The sequence below is a fragment of the Balaenoptera borealis genome (genome assembly GCF_965194805.1).
Source record: "Balaenoptera borealis genome assembly, chromosome: 15".
Lineage (NCBI taxonomy): Eukaryota > Metazoa > Chordata > Mammalia > Artiodactyla > Balaenopteridae > Balaenoptera > Balaenoptera borealis.
In genome coordinates, this window is record NC_138871.1 from 30,464,940 (window position 1) to 30,491,668 (window position 26,729).

Sequence of the window (26,729 nt, forward strand, 5' to 3'; positions counted from 1 at the left end):
CTGCCCCCTTACAGGGATGCAGTGAGGATCACATGCGACATAAAGACCACTCTGAGCACAAAAGATTTCATTCTCCAGCTCATACTTACATCCCTGCGGGAGAGGAAGCCCACTACCTCTCATGAGGGTGTTGGGTGCGTTGAGTTGGTGTCCTCACTGAGTAGCTCACAAGAAGCACACTGGAAAACCAGAGGAAAAGGCTCATGCAGCTCGAGGCTTCAGCTGGAGACTGGCTCCACCAAGTCAAGACCAAGACTGGGCAGAGGACGGACCCCAGCAAGCCAGAAGGTGATGCTTCTCGTCTTGGAGACTTCCCTAAGCAGCTTTCTCAGCCCTATCCAAACACCTCCCTGGCCTTCACCTGCTCTGTCCTTGCCCGCTGGCATCTGCAGGTCTGCTAAGGTCTGGGACCCCGTCACCCACTCTGAAGACCACACATCTGAGAAGCTAAATGGATTCTGCTTGTGAGCAGCGGTTTTGCCCTGAGCTGCCCCCAGAAAGCCTAAGGGACATCTCCCTCCACGCAGGAGACAAACCCCTGAGATGGGGGGGGCGACCTCAGTGTCCCCTCGAGGAGGAGATCCCTGGGAGTGAGGGCATTTGGGGCAGCCCAGGGGAAGGGGATGAGAAGCAGGCAGCAAAGGCAGGCAGCTGGTTCAGACCCGTGGCAGGAAGTCACAAACAAGATTCATCCTGGAAAAATGCAACTAATGCTGCACAGCTGGGGCCCGCTAATCAGAAACACAGGCCCAGAGGTGGCAGCAGGGACAGGCCCAGAGGGCAGGGCCGACAGCGAGGTGATAATTGGCAGCAAGGTCTAGGTCTGTCTCCCCACCCTCTCTGGCTGCTGTTTGGAGACAGAGGTTGTCACACTGCGATCTGAGAAAGGGGCAGCTTCTCAGCCCCTGACCTGTCTGCCTGGAGGGGGACGCGTTGCTTGTCCATAACCCTAACATCAACTTAAACAAGAGCTGAAGCCTTGGCCCGGTCTCCAGAGGATGGAGTCGGGCACGGTGACTTTTACCTCTTCGCCTCCCTGGTGACAGCGCCCCCCAAACCCTTGAGGTGTGTCCCCCCATCTCCCAGCACAGCCGGCCATCAGGAGAGGTTCAAGATAAGCCTCTGAGCCCTCAGTGGGCTCCTCTCCATCTGGGCACAGGCTCTGTGCCCTGGGAAAGGCATGAAAGGGAAGGGATTCTGGGGCTGAGGTTATGGGGGGGAAGGTGAAGGACTGGGCTGGGCCAGAACCCCTGAAAGAGCCATTTCTTTGAGTTCAGGAAGCATTTATGAAGCTCCTGCTGTTACCTGCATGCCAGGCACTGGGCTACAAGGTGAATGCAGTCTCTGTCCTCAGGGGATCGCAGTCTACTTGAAGAGAGAAACAAGGAGAGAGGGGCTTTCACCAGAGGTAAGAGCCACGACAGGAGGGCCCCCAGGAGCTGAGGGCTAGGAGAGGGGCACCTGCACCCACCCAGGACCAGGAGACACAGGATGCCCACCAGGATCCTCCAGGACCCCAGGGTGCTCTACTGGTTCTCATTTCCCCCCTTCCCTCCCCTTTCCCAAGCTTTCCTTCTGCCCTCGGCCACATCTGCCCTGGGGCAAGTCTTTGGGGCCACAGCCTGGAGATAGAGGATGGAGGGCCCCCTGCAGGGGAGAAGAGACCAGCCCTGCAGAGCCTCAGCCCAGAGGCTGTCCCCTCTGAAGGGATCTTGCAGTCTCTGTGCTCCCCCCACCCTCAGCCTCTCCTCTGCCCCAGACCCTGTCCGGCTCCACATGTAATCACAGCAGCCAGAGGAGGAGAGACATTGGAAAGGCCACCTGGCCCAATGGCACCCATGCCAAGATCCCCTCCGGGCCTGACCAGCTTCTGCTGGAGCACTTCTTGGGATGCAAACCCCAACATCTGAAGGCATCCAAGAGCGCTTTTGACAGTTCTGAAGGAGCAAAAGAGCTTCCGTGCCCTCCAGGGGCCAGAATCCGCCTCCCTGATGCTTCCAGCCTCGGGTTCCAGAGCTAGGCTCTGGAGCCTCATAGGAGAAATCTTGAAGAACACAGCTAACGTGGCTCTAGCTACCTCCCTTCCCAGGACGCTCGGCCCCTCCCAGCCCTGCTGCCTCAGGGACCTCCCACTCACCCCCATCCCCGACCCCCAGGGCTCCTCACTGCCCTTGACCTAACACTTCACACCTCCCTTACCAAGGCCCAGACAAATCTGTGGCTGCAGCCTCAGGTCAAGAGCCCCAGGTGTCACGCAGGTGACAGACAGCACAGTCCCCAGCTTCAGGATCAGCATCAGATCCTACAGCTTGTCTCAGGCTGTCACTGGCTGGAAGTCACTGGTGGCTCGTCCTGTTGGTAGGACCCTTTCTTTCGCCACCCAAGTTGTCTACTAGAGGCACCTCCGAGAGCAGAGGTCCTCTGAGCCCCTGGAGCACTCTGACGGCGTGCGCAGGCCCACAACCTGCCCCTCCCATCTCCTCCCAAGCCTGACTCGAGTCCCCACACTGCTCCGGCAGAGCTGTCACTGAAGTGTAAGGCTTGGTATCTGGCCGGCCCTCCCAAGTCACAGAAAGTATGGGAGGCAGGAGGCAGAGGGCCTAAGGTAGAGGTTTGAGGGACGGAGGTTGAAGGGCTAGGAAGGATGGAGCGGGAATCCGGAGGGCGTGCAGGCAGGGAAGCCGGGGCTGGGCACGGCCGCCTCCGGGAGCCTGAATAGAAGAAGCAGGGGTCAGAGGTCGGGAGCAGGAAAGGAGATGCGGAACCAAATGGCAACGGCGGAGCTGGGAGCTGCCGTGTTGGAGGTTTCCTTACTGCCTGAGTGTTTGCCATGGAATTTCCCGGCCTAATAAAGAAGAATTTAAATAGACCACAAGTTGCTTAATGTTGACTGTATAAATAATCCAAATCCCCAGCTCCCTTTGTTCCACAAGCTATTTGTGTCAAGAAAGGGGAAGGGGGGTGGAATCTGACAGAAGCCACCGTCCCAGATCTCGGGATCTGGGGACTCTGTGTTCTCCTCCACCAGGGCCCCAGGGAGCAGGGGTTGAGGCCTGGGAGGGGGAGATTCCGGTTTCCCAGCCAAGCCTGCCGTTTGTGAGCATGCACACACTGGCACGTCATCCCCAGACAGACTCACGTGTGTGCATGTGTGCGCGCGCAGGCCCACACAGGCCGACTCTAGTGCACACGAACGCATGTACACACCCAGACACACAGCGAGCACAGCCGGGCTCAGCTGGGGCGCCGGGCCCAGGGCCTGTCACGGGGCAGGGCCCAGCCCCTTCCCTGCCCCCTGCTGCTCAGCGACCCAGGGGCCACCTGGCTCGGGAAGAGGGACCCTTCAGAATGCTGGTGGGTGTGTGGCAGAGCGGTTTCAGTCACACCGAGTCACTTCCAAAGAGGGTCCCTGCGGAGTAAGCGCACGAAAACCGAGTTCAGAGTCTCCGAACCCCACAGCTGGCCAGTGACCAAGGTCTCCATCCCCTCCTCCCTCACGTAACCAAGCCTGCCACGTCCACCTATGCTGAGGTCTCAGAGGAGAGGAGGAGACACAGTCAGCCCAGAAGGTTGGGCCCAGGGCCAGCATGAAAGTTTCTAGCCCCTCAGTGACAGGCATGGCAGGAGGAGGGCAATTTCGACACAGAAGAGGTACCACCCAATCTGTGGTACCCAAGAGAGAGAAGAAGGAAGGGGAGAGAGTGGAGTGGAGGGGATGGGAGGAGAGGGGCAGGGAAGGGAGAGGAGAAATGGGGAGGGGAGAGGAGAGGCAAAAGGGTGCCACAGGGCTGACGATGACCAGCTACTTCTGCCTGGTGTCCATTCTGACTACTCCATCCCTGTGCGGACCAAAGTTAAATATCTTTCATTTCATCCTCAAATGTGCTCTTGAGCACACTCACACACACATCGCACGGAGCAGAGAGGGTTTCGGGGGTGGGGGTGGGACGTGCCTCACACATATTCCCAGGTTAGAAATTCCTGTTCCAGTCCTAATTTTGCCTGGCCCCTGAGCCCCAGGCCCTTCCTAGTCCCCTAAACCATGCCACAGGGGCACGGCTCAGACTAGAATGGTAATTGCCGTCTCTGTGCCCAACCCCAAACTCTGCATGGCGCAGCAGATGCCCCAAGAAATCAGTAGCAGGGACTGGATGAAGACCAAGGCCAGTATTAGGGAACTTTGTTGGGGTGGGATCAAAGCTCCTATCCCAGGAAGCCACAATTTAATTATATGCTAAGAATTAGAGAACAAACAGCCACTGAGAAGTAAGCACTCCAGATAACCCAGTATATATCACCAGCCGGGAACAAAGAATGAAAGAGCCTCAAAAACTAAGGTTCTGAGTACAGAGGAAGAAAAGCCCTGTGGGCTAGAACTTTGGGGGCTGTTCATTCTCTAATTCAACCATCCATTCACCCAATATTTATTTGCCTATCTACCAAATGCAAGCACTAAGCTGGACACTGTCTTTATAGAAGTGTGAGTGTGTGTGTGTGTGTGTGTGTGTGTGTGCACGCGCACATGTGTGTGCGTGCATCTGGGTTTAAGAATTCCTCCCCCGCTTGCCACACACAAACCCAGCCAAGAACAGGATCCCAAGATCACCCTCAGTCTCAGCCCCAATCCCAAGCCCACCTTCTGGAGCCAACAGGTCCTGTAACTCCTTCCCCTGGACCAGTGTTGGCTCCTGGATCTAATGGGCACAGGGAAGCCGGGGTGGGAGGGGTCCCTACATCTTTGCAGCCCCTGACCAACTTTGCTCAGGTCCACTAAGCCCAATAACTATTGTGCATATTACCTGCTGCCTTATCTCCATCAAGCCCCCAGCCCAATGCTTCCTCTCAGCTGGGGGCTCCGGGAATGGAAAGGCAGGTCTGCTCACAGCTTCTTCTCCAAGCTGGCTGGGGGCTCGAGGCTTGGGGCTGCCAGCAGATGGTGTGCATCTCCCAGGCTGCCTGGGAGATGGACAGGAAGGGAAGTGGGCCTGTCCACATGCCCAGAATCTCTGGGCTGTCACCAGGTCCCCTTGATCCTCCTTCCAAGAAGGAAGGCAGGAAAACGTGTCTTTCCGGGCCCTAATCCTCTCCACATGGGCAGGCACCACGGAGAGCCAGGGCCCCACTGCAGGCACGCGGGCCGGCAGGAGCCCCACCATCACTCTGTCCAAGACCCCTCCCCCAGGACCTGCAGGTCTGTGATCGCAGCAGCTTCTGCCTTCCTTTCAGAACTTCCACACTGCCCACCTCCTACTCTCTCCCTGCCCTCTGCCTAGCATCCCTTTGCACACTTCTGCCGAAGGGAAACTGAGGCAGTGCCAGCTGACAGACACCTGCGTGGAAGGAGCCAAGCAAGAAGTGGTTTGCCCTGAGCTGAGGCAGCAACTTGAACTTGAAGCCCTCCCAAGGGCACCACAGGCAAAAAGGCCCAGGAAAGCTCCCAGGGGAGTGTGGGACCCTTACAAATCTACGCAGTGCATCCTTGGACACTCAGAGCAGGATCGCAGCAGTGAATGCCCCTGGGGCTAGCTCCCCATGGGGGGCTCAGGTCAGGTGGAAACAAGAACAGGGGAGTGGAAGATCCCCCAGCCCGAACGGTCAGTAGGGGGTTAGGGGATCCTTCGGAGGAAGGAAGGGCTGTGTAGGGACCCTCCTGTAAACCAACTCCAAGCTCCTCCCAGCCGGAATCCCGTGAAAGGCTGGTTCGCATGACCAACGTTATAGCCCTTTCTTGCTACAGCCAAACAGACCCCGTGCCATCTCCATAGGCTGTGGGTTTCCACCTTGGCTCTTGCCCTTGATCCGGGCCATGTGGGCCCACCCCCAACCCCCCATGACCTGGTGTTAGTGACCTCCGGGTCCAACCCCTGGGTGTCTGAGGACATAGAGCCAGCGTGACAAGCGCAGACAGTGGATGCACCCACAGCTGGAGCTCCTGGCAGCTGCAGAGTGGGAAAGAGCTCACGTCTCAGCCCCTCTTGCTCACTTGGGGCCAGCCACGAATGCCAGGCTGGCCTGCCCCCACAAGCCACCACGACCACACAGACGGGACCCCGAGGGCAGGGAGGAGCTGCCAGGAGCTGGGAAGGCAGGAGGGCTTGGCACTGCTTTGATCTCAGGCATCAAAGGCCAGGAAATGCAATCAGCTCCGAAGAACACTTGCTGTCAGGCTGTCCCCAGCAGGCACAGGCCCAGACCCCTCCCCACTCTCCCGGGCCCAGCCTGGGCCCTAGTAGGCTGGCCACGGGCCCTGGGCAGGGGGCTGCAAAGGCCAGCCCCATCCCCAACCAGTTCAACAGCAACTCTGAATGAGAGCTAATTCTGCCAACGCGGCATCTTCCTTTCACACCCCACCCTGTTTCCGTCTCTGTTTCCCTCCATCCCCACCCCGCCTCCCACCCTGGCTGCCCCCCTGACTTTTATTGTCCCAGACATTTGCGTGAAAACAGGAACTTCGTGCTCTGGGCTCCATCTGCTCCTGCTTATTTCTCACTTGGAGCTGTAGTCCACGGTCACACATGCCCCCTCCCCACGCCCCCAGCCCCTCTACCCGGGCTGCCCTCACAGTCAGGGACGCGTGGCGTTTCTGGTCCTTGGCGCAGGTCGGTGCGCCCTGAGAGAACGGCCTGCCCTTTGGACCCCTCCCCGACCATGCCGTGGCCATGGACACAGTGGGACTGGGCGCTGAGGCGCAGGCTGGACTCTGGAGTCCTCCCCCACCCCACCTCCACCCATCCCGGGCCCCCTCCCGGCCCCAGAGGCACAGAAGAGCTCCCCTGCCTAACAGCCCTGGGAAGAATTCAGGGAGGCATGGGAGGCCTTCCAGACGTGGACAGCGTCTTGTGTGAGGAGGCCGGAGTGCACAAGTCCCAGGATCTCCCTCCCTGAAAGGCCCTCGGGCCCAGTATCCATAAGTCACAGGCCGGAGTAAACGCCACCTTGTGCTGCTTATAGGAAGTAAAACGGATAGTACAAAGAAAACGGCGTTGTTAAATAAATGAGTATAAATAAATATGCCTCTCAGAGGGCGCTTACTATGTGTTAGGCACTGCTACAAGAATTTTACAAATATTACCTCATGTTTACAAATATGGCCTAAACTATAGCCTCAGGTAGGTGCTACTGTAATCCTCATTATACAGGTGAGACACTGAGGCACAGACAAATTAAGGAACTTGTCCCAGGTCACACACCTGGTAAGAGTGACAGAGCCTGGCTTGCTCCATGTTCACAGTCAGTGCCCACTCACGCCTCTGAATCTTTGCTCATGCTTTGCTCTAGAAGGCTCTCCTGCCTCTTCCTTCCTATCCTTCAAAGCCCATTTCCATCTTCCTGCTGAAGCCTCGGTGCTCTCATCCCCATTTTAAAGATGAGGAAACTGAGACCCAGCAGTCACTGTATTTCTGGTGAGAACTTCAAGGGCCAGAGTGCCATCTAAAACTGAACTCTGCTTATCTAAAAGTTAAAAACCTCTTTTTGTTGGAGATTTTTCATTCCAAGGTGATGCCCTCAGATGCCAAGTGAGCAGGTCAGGAGCCAGATTGGCCTGTCAGCACGGAGGCCAGGCTGCCAAGCCCTCCGGGTAGGGGTTGGCATCAGTGGGCTGCAACTCTTTCCTCTGAAGACCATACCTCCCCTGGCCAGTGGCCAGTTCTGCCACCGCCCCAAGGTCTCTGCCCCTCAGTTTCTGACAGCTTCTGCACCCAGGCAGCACTTCGGCTGTGCCCCAACTGCACATCAAGCCGGCAAACCAGAACTTGGGAGCTCTCTTTGGGGCTGTGCTGTCATCCTGGGGAGATAGGCACAGCCAAATGGACATGGTGCGAGGGCAATGGGACCCCTGGACTGGGATAAAGCAAGCTGGGGTCTACATCTGGCTCTGTTTGCGTTGGGGCAAGTCATTTGGCCTCTCTGGGCCTCAATTTTCCATTATGTAAAATGGAAAGGGAGGGCTCACCAACACCTAAATACTCTTCCAGCTCAGACTGGATGAAAAGAGAGAACAATTGCAAATAGATCAACAGACCTGGGCCAGAACAAGGGCACACACAGAGGCTGGGTATGTGTGTTCACAAAGGAAGTGGAGCAGTTACCGGAATGCAGAGAGGAGGCTCCGGAGGGCTTCCTGGGGGAGGTGAGCTGTGCACGCAGATGGTGGCAGAGGTGACAGGAATCAGCTCTGCAATGTGTAACTGGCAGGGGTCCCTGCTGAGCAGAGCCTGGGGGGCGGGCGAGGGCCTGGTGTGCTACGACCGAGGCAGGGAGGGGGCCGCCAGCCCCACAGGAAGCCCCAGCTTGTTGTTGGGTAACTTCTCCTCCTGTTTTCTGGGAACAAGCTATTTGGAGAAGAGGGGGAGGGAGACCTTAAAGGCTTCCAGATGGGGGGCCCTTCTGCTGCCGTGCCGCCACAAAGTCTGTGCAACGCTTTCTAAGAATCCCAGCAAATGTTAGCCAGGGTTGCTCTGGGGAGGTCTTCCGAGCCATTCCCCTGCCTCTATGCTCCCCAATATCCTGGAGCCATAGGAGGCCATATCCCATTCTTTACTATTATTCTTTCTTGTTAAAAGGCTGCAGAGACAGAGAGTTTGGGCTCATCTTTGTCGCCCTCCCCCTTCCCCTGAGACGCTCTCCAGGGTCTCGGCATCCCAACATCCCCTCTGTCCACTTCATCTGGGCCAGTCTTCCCTGAAGGCAGGGGTTGGAGGGAAGGACCTGCCACTCCCCAAACTAGGGGAGGCCACTGGAAGTTCAAGAGAGAAGAGACAACAGAACAATCCCGGGATCTCTGTGGAGAGGAGGGGCAGGGGCTGGGGAGAAGGAGAACAGAAAAGAGGGGGGATTAGGGTCCACCCCTCCCCCAGCACACAGCCAGGGCTGCCAGGGCTGGGCTCCCGTGCTTCTCCTATTGTGGCCTGGGGTTATTTCTCAGGGAAGCCAGGTGGTGCCCAGGCTCAGGGGCCTCCCCTTCCTGCTTCTCTCCCCTCTGACCATCCTGGCTCCAATCCCCGCTCCCGGCCTATCCACACCATCAGCCACTCCCTGAGCTGGGGCGATGAGGACATGCGGCCCCATCCTGGGCAGCGGGCCTCATCTGGGCTGCCCAGTCCAGAGCCCTGGAGGGATCCGAGAAGGATCCAGGCAGAGACATTGGTGTCAGGGCTCAGCCCCGCAGGGTCTCTACCCCGCTCTGTCTGCTTGGGGTTTGTTCACCAGCCTCCAGGTGGTGGGATGGGGTGGGGCCGTGTGGAGAGGGGAACTGGGGCAGTGAAAGGAGACTTTGAGTGGAGGGCTCTACATTTGGGGCCAAGTACCTCTGCCCTTCTAGGTCCTCTCCTGGGGGAGGGAAGGCGTGAGCCCCCAGGACTGGCTCACGGGAGAACCCAGGCCAATCCTGTCAGGACTCCGGGTCTCAGAGGAGAAGCAGGTTCCCCCACAGCCTGCCCCTCCCCAGACTTTTGCAGTTCAGGCCTCTGATGAGAAGGCATTTTTCATGAGTCAATCAGAAACACATGAAGCACACACCACAGGGGTGAGGGACACAGGAGCAGGGACAGGGGAGGGGGCAGACATGCACGGCCAGAGGCAACCTCCCTGGGCAGACAGCTCCCTGACCTGGTCTCCAACCAGCCCTGGACCCAGCTGGGGGCACTGGGTCCCACCCATGGGGCTTCTACTTGGAAGACTGAATGGGGCCTGGGGTCAAGAGAAGCAAAGCTCGCTGGCCCTGCCATGGCTCTACCTCTCCCTGAGAGCCCAGAAAGATCCCACCCTTCCTGAGCAGAAGGGAGCGTGAGGGAGGGACCTGTGCTCACTCACCCTTGGAGAGGGCCCAGCCAAAGGAGCCCAGGGAAGCCATCCTTGAACCAATGCTCTTGAGCACAGTGGTGGCTGGATTTTGGTGTTGAGGGGCAGGGCAAGGGGGCTCATGCAGATAGAAGAATCTGGCTCCACCAGGCTGTGGCCCTTCCCAACAGATTATTCATGTCCAGACTGGGGCCTGGTCTTGGCTGACACCGGTTTGAGGCAGAAGGAGCCAGAGGGGGCCCTGGTTTACATGTTCCCAGCCTCTGCTAAATCCTTCCTGCTCCAAACCCCTACTCGGTCCCTGCCTTCCACTGTGCCACAGACAGGTCCCTAGGCCTCCCCAGCCTCAGTTTCCCCTTCTCCAACAAGAGTTAGGACAACAGAAATTCTCAGTCCCGGCTGGCTCCGATGATGCTGTGAGTTCCGATGCGGGCAATTTGAGGGACAAATGTATGCAGATGGGTATGCAAATAGGCATCTCCAGGATTTATGGGTGGCCTCAGTTCCAAGGGAGGAGGTGGGACAGTGGCGGGGGCATTTCAGTGAGGCGGCCTCAGCGCGGCTGGCCCACTAAATCCTGGCCGGTGTCAGCGCCGTAAAGCACGGTGATGGAGGGCAGGCGGCCCGCAGAGGGGACGCTGATTTACAGCCGGCGGAGCTTCCTCCCTGCCGCCGCGCAGGCAAGCGCCGCGGGACAGGGACGAGGAAGGATTTATGTCCGCTGCTTCCCCACCCCAGCAGCGGGCAGTCGGGAGAGCAGCGGAAGGTGACTTTCACCTTCAGAGGCAGCGGGACGCGGGCAGAGCAGCCTGCGTTTCCAGCCGGGGTCTGCAGGAGAGGGGAGGGCGGAGAGGGCGTTTCCAGCCTGAGCCCTGCCCAGCCCTTCCCACAGGGGCCTCTTCCAGGCGGCCTTTCCGCACTAACATTGCCCCCTTCGCCCCAGCCCCCTGACCCGAACTGTCACCTTCTTCCTTGGGGTCCTACCTGTTGTCTGGCCAACTCTTCTGGGCCTGGCAAAGTTCAGCCCGGGAAGACTGGAGCAAAGTGGGTTCCACTGCATTTCCTTCACCGATCAGAGCTCTCCTGAAGTCTAACCTCACTCATGCTGGAAAGGGAAAGAACAGTACATCGTGATCTAGTGGAGGTGACCCTAAAGAGGAAGCTGATCTCCCTCCTATTCACCCGGCTGGAAGGTGTTTGCTGTGTCCTCTCCCTTCCAACCCCACTTCCGGCCAGCAGGTGGACGTCCTGGGGTGGGTGTGCGGGGCTGGGGGACGGACACAGGAAACTGCAGGCCCCGCTCACGCTTGGCTGAAATCCCCACGGCACCGATAAATTACAGCTTGGTAACACTGCTTCTCCAGTGACTCACCAGCGTGTCTCAGAAATGACTCACGTGTCATTCAACCAGGAAGTCCTACTGTGTGCCCGGGCTGAGGCTAGAGAACTGAAGGCTCAGAGGCAAAGCTCTCCACTGGGGGGTTATCAGGGCTGCCCGGCCCCCAGCTCTGCGGGCCTCTGCTTCCCCTTCCACCATAGCCTGTCCATAAACAAAGTTTACTGTGCTGTTCTCATAATCAAAGGAGCCCGGCCCAAGGTCCCTCAGGTAAAGAAAGGCTCCTTATGAGGATGTAAACACATAAATCCAAAGGCCTGCTTCAGCGGAGTCGTTCATCTGCTGAGCTCTGTGTTCTGAGCTGAGGCTGCCCGCCTCGAGTTCATTTTAGGCACATGCGTGCAGGCCTTCTGTGTGTCTGGGCCATGGAGAGAGCAGCAGGAATGCCTGCCTTCTGAAGAGATGCTTCCCCGGCCAAAGGCTTCACCTCAGAAACCCAGAGGCATTGCAATTAGCGCCAGCGTCCTTCGATTTTGTCTCTAGCGCCTCAGCAGCTCCCTGCCATAAACAGCAAACTCTGGCCATATTTCCTGGGGATCCCAAATATTTTGTGCTTCTGTCTCCCTCCAAAGACCAAATCCAGTTACCACAAGTGCTGTTGCCTCAAGCACATCTCTGTGACACTGGATTTTTTCCAAGAACCAGACTATGAATTGAAGCAAGATTCTCTATGACTCAATACAAATACCAAACTCCGAAGACATTTCCCCCAGGGGGGATTCGACCTGGAGGTTGGTGCCCAAGGTCTCCGAGACTCAAAGGAGCGGGTGGTAGAGGGTAGGGGAAGCCATCAGTGCAAGTGAGAGGGCTACGGGGGCGAGGTCAACACACACAGGACCACCCCCCAGCCCTGACAAATACACTCACCTCTTCCTTTCAACTCCATTTGTTCCGCGTGCTTTTGTTGAGAACTTGTGGGTCAAATAGAATCACTGCAAATAATTGTGCTGTTGGTCTGCTGCTCAAGGCTCCTTGTCTAGGAAATAACAGCATCAAAATGCAGCTCCTGCACCGTGGCCCTGGGCTGTATCAACCAGGAAAGGAGGCACTTTTAACCAATTTATGCAAAGACCCTATAGACTAATAGGAGCCCTGGTGCCAAGTACTGTGAAAATACATTTACATCCATTACCTCATTTAATCTCAACAAAGGTACATGTGATGTCCTTGTTTTCCAGGTGAGAAAATGGAAGCGTGGCCAGGTTGAAGTACTTGCCCAAGGTCACAGGGCTGATAACCAATGGAGGCAAGATTCAAACAGCATCCCCAAACCCAATTTCTCTTCTTGGTTTACTCTCCACTTGTACTCTCAGCTCTGGCCCTTGCTTTGTGCTGGTATAACCCACACTACCTCAGCCCTCATCTAAGACGACTAACGTACCAAGTGTTGGCAAATAGGCGGAATATCCAGTACCCACGACGTTGCTGGAGGGAACGTGAACTGGGACAACTACTTTGAAAAACTATCTGTGAGTTTGTTCCAAAGTTAAATATCCACCTGCTCTGATTCAGCCTTTCCACTCCTAGACATATACCCGAGAGAAGTGAAACAATGTGTCTATGTAAAGACTCTTGCATGAATGGGGCAGGGCAGAAAGGAAGGGAGGGGTAAGCAGGAGCAGGAGGGGCTGGAGAGTTCAGCCCACCCCTGGGCTGCCTCACTTCATTCCCTTCCTCCATAATCCAAGTCAAAAGCTCTCAGGAGCTCCATGCCAACCTCGTGGGGGCCAACCAGGGGGGAAGAGGGAAGCCACGGGGGGTCTAGGCAGGGCTCAGAGGGCCTGCTAGTGACTGAGCCCCAACTCTGACCTTTCCATGGGTGTGAAGCAGGGCCCCTGCTGGTGGGAAGGGCTGGGCTGGGCTGGGGGCACAGATAGGGGAGAGGGAGGAGTGGCCCCGGACCAAGTGAACAGCAGCACAACCAAGAACCGGGCAGACGGTGGAACTAAGGCCAGCTGAGCACAGAGGTTAGGAGCCCACAAAGTGGGTATCAGCCGGGGGACCGCAGCACAGCAGCTCTGCGAGTGCCCAAAGCTTTAGCACTTGCACTTGAGATGCTTATGAAGGGCTCCAGACTGGGTAAAAGACCCAGTCTGGCTGGATTTGCCCCGTGGATGGGTGGCACCAAGCTTCTAGGTTGAAAGTTTCAGAAAGCTGCCGCTGGGTGGGGCGAGGCTAGGGCCTCACCCCCTTCCTAGCTCGGCCACACTCCACCACCCCAGCTCTGCACCTGCACTGCTCGTGGAGAGCAGTGCTAGCCTGTGAGCCTCAGCTTTAGCCATTCCAGGCTCCGAGTCAGAGGACTGGCTCCCAGGGGGACACTGGGAACCCCTTCCCCTGCTGGCAAACAGAATCTGCACGTCCTGGGCTGGCAGCCTGGCGTGGGCGGAGCTGAAGTACCCTCAAGAACGTCTGCAGGTAGCCCTCTCCTGACGCTGCCACCTTCTGCCTGCGCCTCTGGTTTCGTTTCTGCTCCCTGCTGGGATGGGAGCCTCAAACTTTCTGCTCCGGGTTGCTACCCCAGCCCCTGCCCTCGCCCCTAGGACTCTGCCCTGGCTGCCCTTTGTCCCCCCTGGGCAGCAGCCAGGATGGAAGGCCAGGACTTCCATAGCTCAAAGAGAAAAGAGAGTGCCACTTGGGCTAGTCCCGTGCATCTTCAAAATGGTATTAGCCCCAAAGAAGAGCTCAGGGTCAGGGGGAGAGATCTGAAGTGGAGGAGACACACTGATTCCCCCTCCCAGCCCAATGGTCAATTATCAGTTTGAAGTTATAGCGCGGACTTCAGGAACCTCTCTGTCGTTTGAAGTATAAAAATGTACTCGAAAGTCAATCAGGAATGTTTACTTTCTACCACCCCTCATTTTGATGACCTAGGTCAGCACGGGGTGTGGGCAGGGGTGAGGGGGCACCTGCTGATTTGTCTGTCCTGCTAGGGGAGCTCAGAGGAGCACGAGTCCTGGCCGTGGCCAGGAGATCGCCCTGCCCCCACTCCACTCCATCTTGAAGCTATTCTCTGTTTTTCTGTCCTAGGACTTCCATGCCACTCACCACACCTCCCATGTCAAACATGGACCGTTGCAAGGTTTTTTCCCCCTTGTTTTAAAAGCAGTTTCTCTCCTTGTCCCAAAACTCCTCACTTCCACTGCCCAGTTCAGGCCGTCACAACTTCTGATCTGGACTCTTGCAGTCCTACCCCTGAGGTCTGCCTGCCTCTCCCCGCTCCCCTAACCCTCCCTTCCCACCAGCATAGCTGCTCAGGAGAACAATCATTTACTGAGTGCCCACCTACTATGTGCCAGGGGCCACAGGAACTGGAGGCAAAGACAGGCCTGTCTTCCAGTGAAGAAGGTGGACGTGACCCAGTGTGGCAGAGTCATGCTGCAAAACAGAGCCTTCCCCACGTGTGAACTGGGTCCCAGAGTCAAGGGAGCGCTTCTAAGGGGCGGGGGGCGGGAGGGCGGCGTGGGTACAAGAAGATGGGTACAAGAGCTCCGCTAGGCAACAATAGTGTTCTCAGTGGTGCCATGGCCTGGGCAAAGGCTCAGAGGTTGGATTTCATGGTCTACTGTTTCCTGATCACACTTACTTATTATACAGGTCAAAGCTCTTATGGCCACATGTGACCCAAAGGCCACCCCAGACTGACTTAAACAACAAAAAGAACGTGGTGACTTTCAACCCAAACTCAACAGATTGTTTCAGAGAAGCACAACCGAGCTGCTTAAAGGATATAACTAGAGACTCAGTTTCTCTCTGTGTCTTTGCTTTATCCTCAGCTCTACAAAGTGACCCTCCAGTACCTTCCAGCTCCCCACTCCAGATAGCAGTGCCAGACCCCCTGACACCACCCTGCCCAGGAGAAGAAATCCTATGTCAATGACACTCAGCTTCACTCCCCCTCCCTTCCTTGCTGGAGATTCACTCTCTCAGAAATACAGCAAATGTTTCCTTGAAGCTCACTGGCTATGACTGGGTTAAATATCCATCTCTGAACCTTTCACTGAGACCAGGAGAATGTGACTTCCTATTGGTTCAGGCCAGGTCATGCGCTCCGCCTTTGAGCATATAGGTAGAGAGTGGGCATGAAGAACACCATGACCAGGAACACCGAGGATGCACCCAAGGCTGGAGAAGGTACCTGTCCGGTACATGAATGCAAGCGAGAGGGTCACCTGGGATTTACTTCAAACCAAATAACCGGTCACCTTGAAAAAGAAGACTCTGGGAGAAAACGGTGGGCCCCCAAGTTCACCCAAGTTCCTTTCCCCTGATTTATTTTTTCATATGAGAGAGCATTAGCTCTCAGCAGTGCAACTTTCATCCCTCTATGGGACAATTGTGTGTGTGTGTGTGTGTGTGTGTGTGTGTGTGTGTGGTGGTGGTGTCATCTTCCTTTGGAATATAAGCAGATGTGGGGATTGAAAGCCCTTCCTTCCAAACACTAAACAGTCACGGCCAAAAAAAAAAAAAGACCACACATACAATGTGATGTTGACATTGAACGCAGCGAGTGCAGCTCTGGGAGCCTGGGGTACCTCCTGCAATCCCGTGGCCTCTGTGTACGTGGAAGGGAATGGGGCTGGGACTTTGGGCACCTGTTAGGCCCAGGCCAAGGCCAACTCCTCTTCCCCAAGGAAAAGCTATAGCCCCAGCCTCTGGCATTTGCAGGGACAGACAGAAGTGGGTGGGGGAAACTGGAAGGGTCTCAGGCCTCCAAGTCCACAAATCATCCTGTTTTAATGTAAATGGCAATTGCCAAGAGTACAGCATGTTTTCCTGCGTCAGCAGCTCAGTGACTAATGCCCCAAGATAAATGGCTTTGTTTGGCCTTGTTTAGAGTGATTCCGTAACCTTTCCCTCCTTTCCGCAGAGGGGAACCACCAGATCCCTCCCAAGTGCACCCAGGTCTAAGGATGCCTGAGGTTCAGAGTCTCTGGCTGGGTTGGGGTCACCCCATGTGCAGTGAAAGGCAGGGCCGGGTGAGAACCTGGGCTGCATAGGTCTGAAGTGGATCCATCATCAGTCCTTAGCAAATGACTCTCGAGGAGCTGGGAACAAGCTCTACCCTCCAGGCAGACTGGGGCTGGGGCTGGAGGGAGACTCCAGAGCACCTGGGGACTATTGACTATTGGGGAGAAATCTAGGGCAAGAAGGACAAGGGTGAGATAAATGGGCAAGTAGGACAAGGAAGAGATTACGCTGCCATCTTGTGCCACTTGGGTATTATTAATCCACCTGGACTTCTTTTTTTAACCAGTGAAGCCTCTGGATTTTGAAAGAAGAATTGGCTGTGGACCCAGATCCAGGGGTTTGGGAATCTCAGCCCTAGCACTTACTGGCTGTGACATCTTGGATGGTATTGTCCCATTTTATAGATGAGGAAACTGAGGCTTAGATTAGCTAAGCAATTTGCCCAGAATCACACATCTAGCTCATGGCAGTATCCAAACTTCAACCAGGACGGTATAGCTCCAAAGTCAATAGTGTTGCGCGAAGAAGCAGTTGGGGAAACCAGTCTCCCCAGGTGCCTGTTGATTTGTGGAACACCAGCTCCTTACCCTTCCAGAAATGTGTCCTTGCTTTGCCACACTGCAAGTCCTGTGCTTTATGTTCCCACCCTTCTGCTTTCTGAACACACTTCCCAATTTCCTTGTGCTTGGTGGACCATGTGCTGTGTGTCACTTCCAGGCTGGAGCATCTCATTGTCAGTAGGAAGCCCTTTAGAGCTCTTGTCCTCTGTCAAGGCAACCAACACTTTTCCAAAGAGACTGCTTCATCAGCCCGCATCCTACATTAGGATGATGTGGACAGGCCTCCAGCCAACCCACGATGGATGATGGAGCATGAGTGAGAAATAAACCTTCATTGCTTTAAACCACTGAGATTTGAGGTTTGTTACTGCTGTATAACTGATCCCATCCTGACTGATACTCTTCCCTTTCTGGGAGGAAGAAGCAGGTGCAACCTTCTAGATGTAGGCAGCAGTGTTCAGCAAAGGGAAAGGACAGGGGCACATTTCCACCCACCACACCATCATGTTTCAGAGATGCCAAGGCCCAGGAGAAATAAGCCTTAGAGAAGACAAGGATTCCGACAGGCCGGAACCACAGAGCTTTCAGACTACAGGAGGTCATCCAGCCCAGCTGAGTTTAGGAGGGCTGGGTCAGGGAAGTCTTATTTCACACAGCCCAGATCAAGGCTGTCCAAGCCTCATGCAAAAGGAGTCAGAATTTGGCCTTGGGAGGAGCTGGCTGGCCCCCTGGCCAAGCGCCAGCAGGGCCTCTCACAGCGGCAGACAGGCACCACTGCAGACGTGCACCCTGGCACCGGGGCCGTGTCACCTGAGTGCAGACTCCCTTCCCCAGGCAGACCCTGCGGACAGCGGACAGGGTCCTCTGTGAGCGTGAGTTCTGGAACACGAACAGCTACAGCAGGACTGAGCTGCAGGACGCCGGGAGGATCTCCTGGAAGTGGGTCTGACCCTGTGACGGAGTGAGGCTCTAACCTTCTCTCGGATTATCTCTTCCCTTCCTCCTGCATAAACAGACTAACCCCATCCCACAGTTCCAAAAGACAGCTAGAGGGAAAGTGGTTAGACTACAAATCAGCCCCTTCTGGATAAGGTGGTCCTGAAGCTGGATGTGAACTGGGGGAGATCCTGGAACCGGGTGATCAGAGGGGATACCTGTAGAAGTGGGGGAGGGGAGGGTGTAGACAGCATTTCCCTTTAGTGACAGCTGCCTGGTGAGTGTGAGTGGAGGGGTGCCTCAAGGCATAAGCAACCCCCAAATATCCCTCCCCCACTTTCCCTTTTCCCTCCAGTCACGGCCAGCCTTTACTCACACTTCCCCTGACATCTCCCCACTCACAGCTCTCCAGAACCTCCCCCACACAACCACCCCTCCATCCCCCGGCCAAAACTGCTTGAAAGATCTCATCATCCTTCTTATGGAATGCACTGAGTTCCTTCCAAAAGACCCTGGAAGGGCTGTGCCATTTCCTGGAGAAGTGATGAATTGTGGAGCCCCTCTAGCCCTTCCCCCAGCCAAGACTGGCCATTTGGAAGCTGCCTTGGAAGTTACCCTGGAAGCAAATCCTGATGTCATGTCTGACTCCTACGGTATGGGTCAGCAGAAGGGTGTAGAGGAAACAGCCCAGCCTTTGAGATCAGATCAATCTGGGTTTCATTCCTGACTCTGCCACGTGCCACATCTGTGATCTTGGGCATGGGCTTAAATTCTGTAAGCCTTGATTTCAAGTAAAACAGTGGAAGACGATGATAACATTAGTCCCCACATCATGATAGCACTCATGTAATGGTTCCAACAAGGGTGAAAGAAGACATAGCCCTTAGCACAGGGTCTGTCTGATATGAAACACATGTCAGTGCTTAATAAATGATATTTAGCACTAGTATGCTACACTGAGGGGGCGAGAAGCAGAGAGGTTCCTGCCAGCCTCATCAAGCAGTCAGTGAATTTGTTTGACTCAAAGAGGCAGGAAGAAGTGTTGGGGATCTGTGAAAGGGACCCGGTAGGACCCCGGGTCAGCGGCAGCACCCAAACCCTGGGCAAGCTGAGGCCGGTGCCCACAGACGGGGAGGAGACTCCAGGGCCAGAGTCCTCCCAGCCAGCAGCTCTGGAGCCAGCCCTGCACTACCTCAGGCAAACATCTGAACACAGTTGTTCAGTGTCCAGAACAGTTCAGAAACCAGCCCTGGGAAAAGCTCTTCCTTAGTTTTACCCCCATCCATCCATCTCTGTCAGCGCACTTTTGTCTCTGCATTGCCGTGTTGCCTTCTTTGACCTTCAGGTTGCTTGTGAGTATTTCAGGAGAAGTTGTCAGGCTTCCCTGTCCAGGCCAGTGAGGATGGGAGAAGGCAGTAACGACTCTCAGGTCCCATGAAGAGCTCAGAGAGACCAGGGAAGGCACAGGATGAACCAAAATGAAGATGTGGCCTTTAGGGCTGCTTGAAGAAGACAGGGCCTGCTTCCTGGATGATGGCTGCTCAGAGGGGAATTTTAGACTAACATGTTCCAATATGTGTCAGTTATTTAGCTCATTTAGCTTAGTCATTCTGTCTAAAATATATATGAATAATTAACATGGGACTTTTGGGTCAAGATGTCAAACCTTCTGCTTCCATCTCAACACATAAGAATGACAGATATGTTTGTTGATTTAGAATATATGTATATAACTATGTTAAAGAGAATAAAGAAAGGAAGATCTTCACAGGCAAATGATGGGTAAGGAAACCAAAGTGGTGAACAGGAGCTGAAGGGCAGCTAAGAACTGGGAACAGAGAGAAGTCACTGGGGATTGGGTTGCTATGTCAGGACAGGCTCCTCCGTGAAACCAGGGAGCCATGAACATACAGCCCACCCACCAGGGGAGGTGGATTGACTCTGCTCACCCTCAGGCTGGTGTCTGGAAACACGCTGTTTATCCAAGGCCAGAAATAAAGATGCAGCCCAATAACAAAACTGAGTCTCCACCCTGTTCCCTGTGTAGGTATGAAGTTCAGAACAACTCCATCCATATGGAGAAGACCCCTAGACAAATTTGTTCACATAATATCTTGTTCACAGCTCTGAATCCCACGGTTCAGAGCTGGGGCTAAGGTAACCACAAAGTAGCCCTATAGGGAAGGGCATTGGGGAGAACACCCCCATGAAATACAAACTCTCAAAAAAGATTATTCACTGAAAGAATAGAAGTTGAATGTGTAATTTTCAAACATGTGGAGAAAAAAATGAACAAAAATTGATTCAACATAAAGTAGGAATGGAGGGGAAGTAAAGAACCAAAGATAAATCATGGTAAATAGAAATAAAATGATATTGCAGAAATAATTTTAAGTATATTGATATTCATAATAAATGAACCGGAGTGGGTTAAACCTTTATTAAAAAAACAAAATTTCACAGTGTTTTGTTCATATGTATGCTATTTATGAAAGAAGCATCTAAAACTGAGACAGAAGGGTTGGAGATGAAGATATACAAAACACACACATGCACACACAGATGTAAAATGCTATCCAAAAGGGGACTAGTGAAATATTAGTTAATAGAAGAAAACACTAATTTTATGGAAATAAAAAAGAACATTTCCTAGTCTAAAAATGAATTATCCATTAAAACAATATAACTATAATGCCTGTGTACACAACTAACAATACAGACTCGAAATATGTAATTGACAGTATTGAAAGAAGTTGACAAATCCACAATCAGAATAGGCCACTTTCTCAGAAATGAATAGATCATACACTCAAAAATTGCCAAGATTATGAAAGATTTGAATGATAAAATTATAGAAGATTGGATATAATAGAGCCATGTAGTACTTTGCACCCAATACATAGAAACACATAACTTTCAAGTACACATGGGTCATTGCGATATTTGATCTGAACTGTATGTCAAAGCTAGTCTCACCAAATTCCAAAGACTCGGTATGATAGAGACCACATGTTCTGACCGCCACATAATAAAACTCAAAATAAATCATTGAAAGAGGGCACCCCAGAAGCCCATATATTTAGAAACAAACAAGCAAAACAATCCCACTGCCAAATGATTTATAGGTTGAAGAGGAAATCATAATAAAAATTATGAACATTTTAGAAATGAACAATAATGAGCACATGGCATATCAAAATTTGTGAAGCTGTCCCTAGAGAGAAATGTCTAGATCAATTGGTATTTATTAGAAATCAAGAAAGATTTAAAATAAATAAACTGAGGATTCACATCAAGAAGTTGAAAATAGGATAATGGGGCAAACCAAAAGGAAGAAAAAAGAGAATAATAAAGATGAAAGGCAAAAATAATAAAATAAAAATAAATAACAAGAAATAGAAAGGACTAATGAAATAAGAAGTGGTTGTTTAAAAACAAAAAGAGAAAGCCTCCAGTAAGGCTAAAAAAAGTATTATACATTGTAATGGTAATAATATTGTTTCAATATTGTGATATTGTTACAATCAAGCAAACATAATTTCAGATACAGTAGAGTTATTTAGGGGGCTTCCAGTAGATACTTCTGTATTAATCATGTCTTTTTATTATCTATATTTCCTGATGCTTTGATATCTGGGGTCTTCTTTACCCCCTGAGAGACTGCCCCTCAAAATTCCTAGAGATAATGAAGGACTCACCTGCAGGCACCCTTCATATGCAAACCAACCAGTCTAGAGCCCACACTCAACCTACTTCCTTTATCCACCTGCCCTAATCACCCCAGGGCAGGTACCAGACAACTAGGGACAGCACTGATGCCCCAGAGCCTGCTGAAATTATTCAAACTAGCCATTCCTAAGCCTTCTTACTCTACCTTGCCTATTCTCTCAGAACCACAAAAAAGTCTCTTGCCCATGCTCTTGCCTCACCTCTTCTGCCCCCTAACTGACACTGTGCTTCCCCATGTGGCCCTGCTGGTGCAGCATGCTCCCTCCTCTTGGGAACTGTGAGGAACAAACTACCTTTTCAATGGCAATCATCTCCTGATCTGCTGACCTTGCCATACCTGAAAAACAATAAAATTTACATTTTAAATCAATTTCCTTATCACTAATCCAGAAGGAGAAAGCAGAGAAGGTGGATCAAGTGGAAAATGTAAGAGATGAACAATATCTTTAATCTTAGGAACAAAAGGTCCCAGGGAGGACCAAGCATTATTAATAAAAGAGGAACCACACTTAAATATCTCCTGGTGAAATTTAAATGTCAGGGACAAAGTTCAAAATCCTTTAAGTTTTTGAGGGAAATAAATTTACATGTCAGGGTGAAGAGGATTGAATTGGAACCAGACTTCTCCTCTACAAACCTAAAAACAAAAAGAAATATAAGAAACATAATAATATCTACAAAGTTCCACGAGGGAAAAGCCTACATTCTAAGACAGGAAAGCTATAATTCATTTGTGAGGTCAATTAAAAGAATATTTTTCAAACATTTAAGCATTCAAATGTATACCACACACTCAACCATCCAGAAAAATTTGTTCAAAGTAATGGCTCAGCTGAGCAAGAAACAAAGTAAAATTTAGGATTAATTTATTTAAAGTCAAAATTAACATGATTTTAAAAATAATAGAAATGTCCAAAATAATTACTGAAATAGAAAGTACATAAATATAAGAAATAAATTCATAATAATAATCTTATTCTAAAATGTCATTATATCAAGAAAAATGGGAGGTAGAAGTACAGAGAAATTTAAAAAGCATGAAATCATCCTACACAAATAAATACATACTATGTTCTTTTTGAGGTTGGTAAAGATACAGTATATATATATATATATATATATATATATATATATATATATATATATATAGTGTGCGTGTGTGTGTCTGTGAGATTAAAGGAACCAGAGGTAGACTAAAAATGGAAAACATGACTTTCTAATTTCTAAATATAAAGAAACTTACAAAGCAAACTTAAGCACATGGGAAAATGAAAAATAAAAATATAAGGAAGCACGAAGAGCAGAAAGCATTATTATCATACGAGATAAATGATCAAATATCCTGACTCCAGAGCTTTGGGACTAAAATGACACTGGGGGGAAATGACACTGGAAACTTCATGCTGGAGACTCTCCCTATCTCTCATCACTGGGTCTACTTTAGCTTCCCCATTTGCAATAATCCATGTCCTCTGTTTCTCAGTATACCTGTAGGAAGATGGCCATGGCAAGGGCAGTAAGTCAGTGTATATCTCCCTTTGATCCAGAGAGTGGCAAAGTTGAGTGAAAATCCTTAGTCCCAGTTTCCAACACTCAGGGAGGATTCTGATTGGCCCAGCATGGGTCAGGTGTCCATCTGGAGCAAACAAGTGTAACCAGGGACAGCGTCTTACAGAACTCCACACAAAGTGGACCACCTTCCAGGAGAAGGGTAGACAATCTGCTAGGTGTTCACTACCCAAGAACAAACAAAAAGGAAGCAACATTTATATCAGAAAATGTAGAATTCACAGCAAAAAAAGCACTCTTCCAATTCCAATTCAACACCACAGGATTAATTCTAGCTTTCTTCTTTTCCGTAACTGTGACTCCCTTCTCAGACAGTGAGAACCTGAATCACTTTAATATACTTATTTATTGGGTCAATTCCCCACCCCCCATTTATAACCAATTTCCTCTCACCGTCACTGCCACCCAATGTTGGCTTCCTCCACCCGCTCGAACCCCGACATCCCAACTTAGAGTTATGGACACCACCTGCCTTGTATGGACCCCAATCTTGTCCAGCCCTCCCCAATGACTTCCGAAAGAATTATTCAAGAAGGGAGGAAGGGAAAGAGATGAAAAGACTGGGAAGAAAGCAATATAGAATATCAAAATAGATTTTTTTTAAAAATAGAGAAATAAGCTTCAAAGAACCTGAGAAACTATTAAAGCCTTACCCACCAAAAGGTGTTAGGCCCAGACATTCCAGCTCTCAAGGAATAGATCATTCCTGCACTATATAAACTGTTCCAAGACCAGAGAAAAAATTAGGTAGTATCGCAAATCATTTTACTAACCCAGTAAAACTCTGATATCAAAACCTGACTAAAGAAATTAAAACTTCACATAAATAATAATAAATTGAATTCAGCAATACATTTTAAGAGTAGTGCATGACCAACTAGATTTAACTCCAGGAATCCAGGGGTGGATCAATGCTAGGAAATCTCTTCACTCTAAACTAATAGATAAAAGGAGTTATATGGAGATAGCAGTTGACATCAAATGGATTTTTTAAAAATTCAGACTCAGTTCCAGAAAGTCAAGACTTTTTTGGTTGCAGGTAACAGAATCCAAGTCAAGTTTACACACATAGGGCTATCTCATGGAAGTCAGTGAATCAGAACCAAAAAGAATAAATGTTGGGAAGGAAAAGGCAAAACTGTCTTTCATATCTGTCCATTAAGAATAAATACTCTAAAATCAGTAACTTTCCTATAAACCAACAATAACCAACTTGAAAAAGCAATAGGGAAAAATTCCATTTACAACATCAATGAAAGACTATAAAGTACCTAGAGGATAGATGCTAGTGATGTACAAATATTGAAGAAATGTAGAATAATTTATGTGAGGATATAAAAAGGAGACTTGAGTAAAAGGAGAGACGTGTATTGTTCGTGGGTAAGAAGATGCATATTGTAAAAATGTCCATCTGCCTTAAATAAATCTATAATTTCAATGCAATCCCAATGGGACTGTTTTCAAAATTTGACAATACAATTCTAAAATTGAGGTGGAAGACTTAATGGAAGCCAGGAACAACTTGGGATGTTGCCTACCACATATTAAGCACTACTGAGTGCTTACATTGTACTGAATTAAGTGTTTCACATGTATTATGGCTTTTATTTTCTCCTCCTCAAAACTCAATGAAGTACAATAACCTGCAACTTAGAGCTGTTTAAAAAGTTTGTCAGTAACAGAGAAGTACTAAATATCAAGAGTTTTATTTGAACCCAAGACTCATTACTTCAGAACTTAAAAGTTTAACTACTATACTAATTAAATATCTTACAAAGCTTAGAGTAATTTAAATGACCTGGTACAGAAAAAGGGCTCAATTGAACAAATTAATAGGAAGAAATATATATATATATCAATCTTATTCCTAACATAAGAAAAGAATTACAGATTTATTTTTTCTTTCACTTCATTTCTTCCATGATTTATTATGATGAACAATATAAGGGAGAAATTGTTTATTGTATTACTTTTCTTTTCAAAGAAAGAGTTATTGAATATATTTATCAATTCTAGTATTTTTCTTTTTGTAATTCATTTTTTCTTTATTACTTTTCCCTCCTTATTTCCTTTGGTGTGTTTTGTTCTTTTTTGAGTTTCTTGAGTTGAATACTAATGTTTTTATTTCACTATGAAACATTCTTGCCCGTTCATTTTTCCAGCTGAACTTTATATTCTCTTTAAGTTCTGAAAAACTCCTATGAGAATGTTTATCAGAATTTTATTAAAGGTATAAATTAATTTGTGGTGAAACGACATTTTTACGTATTGAATCTTCCCAGCAAGAAACATGTCCCTCCATTTATTCAAGTCCTCTTTTGTGAATTTCAGTACTGTTTCAGAATTTTATTCCTATGAGTCCTGCACAGTTTTCAATAGTTTTCAGTAGTCACTAATTAGTAGAGAAATGCAAATTAAAACTACAATGAGATATCACCTCATGCCGGTTAGAATGGACATCATCAGAAAATCTACAAACAACAAATGCTGGAAAGGGTGTGGAGAAAAGGGAACCCTCTTGCACTGTTGGTGGGAATGAAAATTGATACAGCCACTATGGAGAACAGTATGGAGATTCCTTAAAAAACTAAAAATAGAATTACCATATGACCCAGCAATCCCACTACTGGGCATATACCCTGAGAAAACCATAATTCAAAAAGACACATGCACCCCAGTGTTCATTGCAGCCCTATTTACAATAGACAGGTCATGGAAGCAACCTAAAGGCCCATCGACAGAGAAATGGATAAAGAAGATGTGGTACGTATATACAATGGAATATTACTCAGCCATAAAAAGGAACAAAACTGGGTCATTTGTAGAGACGTGGATGGACCTAGAGACTGTCATACAAAGCGAAGTAAGTCAGAAAGAGAAAAACAGGTATCGTATATTAACGCATATATGTGGAATCTAGAAAAATGGTACATATGATCCAGTTTGAAAGGCAGAAATAGAGACACAGATATAGAGAACAAACGTATGGACATCAAGGGGGGAAAGCGGGGCAGGGCAGGGGTCGGTGGTCGTGGGATGAATTGGGAGATTGGGATTGACATATATACACTAATATGTATAAAATAGATAACTAATAAGAACCTGCTGTATAAAAAAATTAATTAATTAAAAAAAAAACCCTACAGCTAACATACTTACTGGTGAAAGACTGAATGCTTTTTCCCTATGATCAGAAACAAGGCAAGAATGTCTGCCCTCACTACTTTTGTTCAATGTGGTACTAGAAGTCCTAGTCCCTATAATAAGGCAAGATAAAGGAATAGAAGGCATATAGTTTAGAAATAAATGGTCTTTATTTGAAGATTATATGATTGTCTATGTAGAAAATTACATGGAATCTACCAAGAAAAAAACTATAATATGTGAGTTAAGTAATGTTTCCAGATACAAATTCAACACACAAAAATCAATTGCATGTCTACATACTAATAATGAACATATGGGAACTGAAATTAAAAACATAATACCATTTACAATGATTCCAAAGAAAATTAAATACTTAGGTATACATTTACCAAAGCATGTACAGGGTCTTTATACTAAATATTACAAAATGCTGATGAACTAAATCAAAGAAAATCTAAATAAATTTAAGGACATACTGTGTTCATGAATTAGATGATTCAGCATAATAAAGATGTCAATTCTATTCAAATTGATTTATAGATTTAATACAATTCTTATCAAAATCCCCGTAAGATTTTTTGTAGACATAGACAAGCTTATTCTAAAGTTTGTGTGGAAGA

The 26,729-nt window shown here is 49.9% G+C and overlaps 1 long non-coding RNA gene across 5 annotated transcripts in view; it reads right to left on the reverse strand.

Moving 5' to 3' along the window:
- LOC309611677 overlaps window positions 1-22,502 on the reverse strand; it is a 64,792-nt gene extending 42,290 nt beyond the window's left edge. For 3 of the 5 annotated variants that reach the window (XR_014234659.1, XR_014234660.1, XR_014234661.1), the window contains exon 1: window positions 10,786-22,502. This is a non-coding gene — a long non-coding RNA (uncharacterized lncRNA). Of the gene's footprint in view, window positions 1-89; window positions 180-1,305; window positions 1,366-10,785 lie in introns of all 5 variants that reach the window. The other 2 variants (XR_014234663.1, XR_014234662.1) reach the window with 2 other exon arrangements.
- Between the last annotated feature and the right edge of the window lie 4,227 nt (window positions 22,503-26,729).